Genomic DNA, 8146 nt, shown 5'->3' on the forward strand with positions numbered 1-8146 from the left:
GTCTTGTTCTCTAGCTTGGACTGGGCACTGCATCAAAGCCCCTCTGGGATGCTTGCCTAACGGAGACTGAAGGCTCCCGCTGCAGGGACTAGAGGGTGTCTGCCCTAATTAAGAGGGAAAATTACCATTAACCTAACATAGCAACTCTTCTTTTTTCACCATAGAGCAGAAAGGAGAGAGGGGCACCTGGCTGGCTCAATCATTAGAGCTGGGATTGTGACTCTTGATCTCCTGGGTTGTAAGTTCGAGTCTCACATTGGGTGTAGGGATTACTTAAAAATAAAAATAAATTAAAAAAGAAAAGAAAAGAAAAGAGAGAAGACTTGGATTCGAGATTTTAAGTGTTTTCCAGCTAAAATAGTCTCTGAGTCCACTTTATTAGGTTCTTTCATTGCTCTTCTACGCACTCATTCACCTATATAATGAGTTATGTCTCTGTGCTAAATTCTGTAGTAAGGGCTGGGGATACAGCAGGTAAGGAGAGAGACAGGATTTGTGCCTTCACACTGCTAACATTCCAGTGGGAGTTGGGGGCTGTAAGCATCCCAAGTCAAACTGACTCAAACAATAAATGTATTGGCTTGATGCTGGGGAATCTTAGGCAGGAGGCTGGGCTGCAAGGGTTCCATGACTCTTTGAGTAGTGAGGCTGGTACTGACACGGACGCCAGAGACAGTTCCTGGCCTCCCAACACAGCCAAAGTCAAGGGTAAAGACTCTCCCTCCCAGACAGAAGCGTGGAACGGAGCCTCAAGCTGACTTCTCATTGTGCCTTATTGGCCCGATTTGTGTCACGTGCTCTCTCTGAACCAATCACTGTAAGGGAGAGGGGATTACCCTTGGACCAATCAGGCTGCTCCTTGGAAATGGGTGTGGCAGGACCTCGCGGGGCTTGTCTCAGGGACCAAAAAGTAGAGTCACTGCTTTATTCTAATTGGGTCAAATTAACTCAAATAGGCACATTGTAAACTTAAACATTGGTTCCGGGCGACTGATAACCCTTTAGCAACTTCCAGAAGCATTGACTTCAAATACTGGTTTCAACTACAAACTAATTCAAGGGAATAACCTTAGACAAAACATTCCAGAAATGTCCAGTGGTTTCGCTATGTGACTGTTGAGGGGCAGTCAGGAAAGACTGCTTGAGCTTGCTTGAGCTGGCTCCAGAAGCACACAGCTTGGCTTTGAGTTCCCCATCCTGAGCCTTTCTAGCTGGGTTAAATCCCTTAGCCCCTGGAACCCCCGTTTCCTCTCCTATGAAATGGGCACCTTCTTGTGGGATTTGTGAGAGGACTAAATGAGATAATATAGGTGATGCCTCTTGGCACAGTGCCTGGTTCGCAGTAAGCGCTCAATATTACTGTTGAACCTGTGCGGAGCCAGACCAGCTGACGGCATCACTAGATACACCTGGATGCTTCCCAGTTTGTATCTGACCCACATCTTCATCTTCTCAGAATCTGATTTTAGGTCGCCGTTGATCAAGAATAGGAGTACTACTTACAGGTATTTGTCAAGGTTCTGTCTTTCTCCTGCACTGCTTTTCTGTTGTGTTCCTCTGGCTCCCCTTTTAGGAGGTTGTATGAAAGACTGGTTAAGGGCGCCTGGGTTACTCAGTCAGTTTAGCATCTGCCTTTGGCTCAGGTCCTGAGCCCAGGGTCCTGGGATCTGGGGTCTTCTTGTGAGGCTCCTTGCTCAGTGGGAGTCAGCTTTTCCCTCTCCCTCTGCCCCTCCTCTCCTCATGTTCCTTTTCTCTCTCTCAAATAAATAAAATCTAAAAAACAAAAAAACCAAAACTGGTCAAAGGCTTTGAGGTCAGATTCCCAGGGGTCAAGTTCTGGTCTTACCACTTAGTCCTTGGGCAGCCTTGAGCAGGATACGTCTGAAAAGCAGGTGTACAAACGATATCTTTTAACAACATCATAACGGTGTCGTGAGAATGGCAATAGCACATCCATGTGAAGGGCTCCCTGAGGGCCTGGCACATACTAAGCATTTGATGAGTGTTGTTTGGCATTTATTAAGACTATTTCATCCATCAACCATGGCTCCGGACTCTATTCTTGTTATCCATTTGTCTCAATCTCTCTCCCTAATTCCAGCTGCTTATTCCTTGCCTACCTGCTTAATATTTTCTCATAAAGATCCAACCAAAACTTTATTCTCAACCTGTCCTAAAATACACCTACAGTATTCTCAACCTGTCCACTCTTCTCTTTCCCCAAATGTCCTCCTCTACCTCCCTGCTGTCATTCTTCCGTTAATGTCAGCACTGATAGGAAATGAAGGACTTGGATTCCTATTTCAAGCTATCAGAAAGCCTTGTTTCTCGCTCTTCCCATAAATCCTCATAGTTGGAGGGCCCTCCCACCCAGCTTGAGGGAAATGAGGACAGAGCTGTAAGGGGACTTGCCCAAGGTCACCAGCAAGTGGGCAGCAAAAGGAATTCAGGCCTCCTACTTTTGAGGTGATTCCTCTCTCCCCAACCCATGGCCGTTTCTCTGTGCCACAAAACCACTTTGGCCCAGTTGCCCTAGGGGCCCTGGCAGACTCGCGGTTCCCAGGGTTGGGGAGGCGAGGCTGGGGTTCCCCAAGTAGTTCTTGAAACAATTGAAAATCCGATTTCGTAAGCCAAGTCTCCTGTTACCCTGAGTTGTGTGTTGGGGAAGGGGGAAGGCAGAGTGCCGTGGGGCGGGGGGTGTGGGGGGTGGAAGGTCCTTTGAAAATTTCTAAGCATTGTGAACAAAGTAAACCCCAAACTGTAGGATGTGAATCATTCTGAATGTGCCTCTGTTGGCCACCAATGGGTACAAGAAATGTAAATTCTGCAGGGGTTGTGAGTGGTTTAGCCAGTGTTTTTCGATGTTAGAAATTCCAAGCATGGAGTCAGCGGGTGCCCAAGGGAGCCCTCCATGTCCCTTCCTGCAGTCCTATCTCTCCTAGCCCTGACAGATCTTTGGTAGGTAACGCGGGAGCTGACAGGTGCTTGGTGGGGGCCACACGCAGGCCAGGCCAGGCCACAGACTCCAAAACAACCATCCTACTTCCTCAGACTATTGAAGTCAGAAAATTCTTGCCATTCCTGAGCTAGTAAGGGAGACTCAGACCCAGTGACCTCCTTTTGTTCCCGCTGGGGGCGGTAGCCCCTGGCCAGCTTCATCCGTCCCAACCAGCAACCAGCTCGTCCCAACCAGCTCTGGCTTCAGCTCCTAGTCGGGTGGGTGGAGGAAAGGGGAGGGCGAGGCGAAGCAGAAAGAGTTGACAAGCTGAAAAGAGGGTGGTCACACTTTCTCCATTCTCCCACTCCAGGGGAAGAAAAAAAGGCCCAAAGTAAAGCCAGAGTTTAAAAAGGATCCCCTGTTCATAGACACAGAAACTAGAAGAGAGGTTATTACGGGCTGCAAAGGAGGGAGGTTGGGAGGAGGGGTGGTGGGGGGGGCAGTTATGGTTTAATGGATAGAGTTTTTTGTGGGGGATGATGAAAGGTTTCGGCCATACATAGTGGTGATGGTTACACACCATTGTGAATTTAGTTTATTTAATGCCACTGAATTGTACACTTACGAATCATTAAAATGATAAATATTATGCTATGTATTTTGCCTCAATACAAAAATCTACAATAATTTTTTTTTTCAAAACCCCATTCGCTGCATTTCGTTTGAAACTGACTTCAAATAGACTGGACTTCAAATCTATGCAGCTGGATTCTTTGTCAGGAGATCATTATACTTTGCTTTAGGCTGGTGGTTCTAGAGAATTATGGATGACAGGAATGATTGAAACTGATTTACTTCTCAAGTGTTTGAGATTCCTTCATCCCTACCCAATAATGTCTATTCAGGAAGAGGTTGTCTTGACCAAAGACAGAAAAATAAAAGAAAATGTACAGGCCACCATCTAAAGTGGGCCTGGTTTAAGAAAATCTCCTATGTGAAATCTCAGATTTGGAAAACAAATTGTTGGCTGATGATTTGCCTTACAAAAGACTGATTCACTTAACAAAAGAGTTTACTCAAAGGTTCCTTTAAGAAGTTAGCCCCCTGGTGCATTTAATGATATTATTGGATTAAAAAAAAAGCCATCCGACCATTCAAGGACACTGCACTGTAAATACGTGAATGCATTGTATTGTGTTGTAAGAGTGGGAATAAAAGAGTCAGGGCTCTTTGACAAATGGACCATTTTGGCCCAAAGTAACACAAGGCGGGGGGGGGGGGGGGGGGGTGGGCAGGAGGGGAGCAAGATGAGTTTTCTTGGCCTAAAATCTGGGCGGCTTTCTGGGGAGGCTTTGGGAGTTTGTGATTTATTTAAGACCAGCTAAGCCCAAGGCCTGCAATGTGTCCATTTTGAGAACTTATGGTCAAAGTTCCTACCTCTGCCCATGCTGACCCCCCGTCACCTGCCCTCATCATAAAGGCTCTCAGGTGTGAGCTCAACTCTGTCTTGTGATGCAGAAAAATATCTCTGTTGCCAGAAAGCAGATTCTCTCTGGTGATGAAGAATGATCCTTATTTATGTCTGCATAGGTACATTCTGGGGCCCATAAAGGTTTAATTGTCCCTCTAACTAGTTTTTTAAAAAAACCCACAAAGAGGCTGCCAGGTTTCCCCAGAGTTTAAAACCAACTGAATGCGGTTCTGTGGAAACTGCTTTAAGTGTGTAACTCGCGCCGTGTCCTGGGGCACAAGGCTGGATTGTTTTGGGGAGTCAAAAGACGCAGCTCTTAGGAGGACTTTTAAAGTCAGTTTTTGTGGCTTTGGGCTGCAGCTGACCCTGGCTTGCTCTACAGAAAGAGAGAGAGTCCCTCTCTCTCACCAGGAGCCTACTTCTGGAAGTTACTCCCAGGGTGCCACTGCCCCCTACTGCCACCTTCCGGTTCAGGGTGGGGGGAACCTCCCTGTCACAGGACCCTAAACACTCTTCCTTTTGTCTCGGACGTTGTCTTTGAGGGTTTAAAAGACTCCCAAGACAGAGGAGAGATGGAAAAAGAGGAAACGTGTCTGAGACAAAAAGAGAAAGACAGACGCTGGTAACTGAAACTGGGTCCGGACAGACAGTTTGCCTGGCCTCTCCAGTGTGTGGGGAGCCGTGGCTCATTCTACATGGCTGTTTGCTCATGCTTTCGTTAGGGACTGGCCATCTACCATGCTCCAGGCACAGTGGTAAATGAAACGCAGACCGTCCCTGCTCTCAGAGAGCCTATGGTCTGGTGGGACAGTTCCACACTGAATAAAGTTAATTACACCAACAAACATCTAATTACAAACTGTAGTGAAGGCTATGAAGACAACATAGGGGGTGTTGAGAGAAGCGAATGAGGTTCATAGACGTTTCCCTGAGGAAGTTAGGCCTTGCAAGCTGGACCTGAACAATGAGAGGGAGTCAGTGAGGTAGGAGGCGGATAGAGGAACGGGAAGGATCCCAGAGGGAAGGGACAGCATGTGCAAAGACCCCGGGGCAGGAAGGAGCAAGGGCCTCTTACGTATTGCTGGTAGAGTGAGATGTGGCTAAACAAGCTGGATGTTTAATGAGGCTGCCAGAATCTTCTTTGTCCTCTCTTTGAGCCCCCTAAAAGACTTGTAATTGTTTCCCCATCCATCACACTTCACTTTGAGCTTCAAAGGGCTATGTCCAGACTGCCCCCAGATTACCAAAACCTTTCTCACACTCCTCTTTGGTTCTATGAAGAAAACACATTTATCAAAAGACTAAAGCAAATAGTTTTGACATGCGGTTCTGTACCATAAGGGAGGCTATAATGAAGTCAGTCCCAGTTTACATGACTCCAAATGGTTTCATTTAAATGTCCCACCCTGTATTTACATGTCCCTACCCACTTTAGTTGACTGTTTATCTTCCAGTATAGTCTACTGAACTTGCAGGCTTGGCCTCTATGTAATTCTGTCTCTTACTTTTTCCATTCCATGGCCTGTCATTTACATTTTTCTTTAGGAAATGCAAATATTTATTTACGGTATTAGTTTTTACTCTTGCTTAGCCCTTTATATTATAGAGTACACAGACTGTGATAAGGGTTCTAGTCCTGTATTTTTCCATAAACTGGTGGTGACCTTAGCCAAGTCATTTAACTTCACCGAGCCTAAGATGCTTTGTAAAATGAGTGTTTTTCATTTCTGTTATTTTGTTTTGTTTTATAAAGCTAGCGGATCCATATTCAGGATTCCTCTTAATTCTGTGGTTCTGTACCTCTTACAGTCATCCAGGAGTATTCCTCTTACATCTTTGTCTTTATCAACCCCTCTTTCAGAATGTCGTTGTGGGTAGGACCAACTCTCTGTATAATTGCTTTTGTATGGTAGCATACCCAGGGTAGTATTTAGCAAATGGAAACAGAGCATACTGTTGGGCTTGGGTTAAAGCTCACATATGTGGGGAAGTGGTTGAGGAGCAGGAACATTCTAGCTGCAGGCCTGAGATTCCCTTAGACTGCTTCTCAATCTGGGGCGTATGAACCCATAGGGGTATATGGAGGTGTGTTAGCGAGTTTAGGAAGCCCTTCCTTCTGGAATAAGAATTCTACTCAAAGATTTGAGGAAAGAAAATTGACTTTAGTATTGAGACAAATATGGATATATTGTGAATAGAAGATAAAAGTGATATGATTTTTTTAAAAAGATTTATTTATTTGAGATAGAGTGAGGGAGAGAGCAGGAGTCGGGGGTAGAGGGCAGAGGGAAAGGGAGAAGCAGACTCCCCGCTGAGCAGGGAGCCCGGCCGCGGGTCTCCATCCCAGGACCCCAGGATCATGACCTGAGCCGAAGGCAGACGTTCAACTGACTGAGCCACCTAGGCACCCCAAAAATCATATGATTTTTTTATTAACATAAAATGTATTATTTGCCTCAGGGTACAGGTCTGTGATTCATCAGTCTTAAACAATTCACGTACCCTCCCCAACGTCCATCACCCAGCCACCCCATCCCTCCCACCCCCCTCTACTCCAGCAACCCTCAGTTTGTTTCCTAAGATTAAGAGTCTCTTATGGTTTGTCTCCCTCTCTGGTTTCGTCTTGTTTCATTTTTTCAATCATATGATATTTTAATATGAAAGAAGAACCCAGGACTACACAGTGTGAGTGGAAACGGGGCTTTTACTTCTGTCCTTGGGTTGCTCGAGAAATACTTGTCTTATGGGTCTTTGAGATATGTACACTTTCATAGGGTAAAGGTGCTAAGTCACTCAGGAAGGGCATTCCTGATAAATAGTGGACATGTGTGGAAAACCCAATTTCACCCATTAGGAGAGTTTAAAGAGGGTCCTGAGGTTGAGAGGGAACCAGGCTGAACAAAGGACCCATTTCCAAAAACCAAATCGGTTACACAATCTTGCTTAGTATCCTGGCCAAAGGCTGGGTTCGAACTGACCCCGACATCTTGGAAGATCTCTCGTCCTTTCTCTGACCTCCAGTATCTCTTCTTGTCTGTACCCCCAGCTCTGGTACTTACCAACCATTTTATGTTAGTTATATTTTCTTGTTTATACAGCTTCTCAGCTAGAGTCAGGGAGGTCGGGTGAATTAAGAAAAAGTATAGGATTGAGCATCAAGACCTTGCTTGCCACATGACTTTCGGTTACTCCCTGAAATCTCTCTGATTCCCAGTTTGTTCATCTATTAAATGGTGCAGAATAACACCCGCCTTGCATACTGAACAGGTAGGATTGCCTGCAGAGCATATGGATTTGCAATGTAAAAACATTTTGTAAATCATTAAACAAAAATCAGTTATTATTAACTAAGACCCCAAAGGGAAGGAGGGCATATCTCTTGAATCATCTTTCTATTCGCTTCAACTTTTAACTTTGCCTAGTTGGTTCTGATCAACTATTAGTGATAAAGATCATGAAATGCTTGTCCCCAGGCTGACCCTGGGAAAACTCTAATTCTGTCTTTCTCTCCCACCCCCATCCTTTACTCCGTTACTGGCTTCAGTCCCCACCCCCACCCCCACATGCTCCCACACTGCTATTTCTTCCCACTGCCCCTTCCAGAGAATTTGGGTATTAAGAGGACACTTACAGAGGTTGTGTAATGTATATGAATGAACTGCTGGAGGCAATTTCAGGCATCAGCAGGGAAAGTTTTATGGCAATGCCATTTTTGTGGGCAAATGAACTGGTGTCGT

The sequence above is a fragment of the Zalophus californianus genome, chromosome 7 (genome assembly GCF_009762305.2).
Source record: "Zalophus californianus isolate mZalCal1 chromosome 7, mZalCal1.pri.v2, whole genome shotgun sequence".
Lineage (NCBI taxonomy): Eukaryota > Metazoa > Chordata > Mammalia > Carnivora > Otariidae > Zalophus > Zalophus californianus.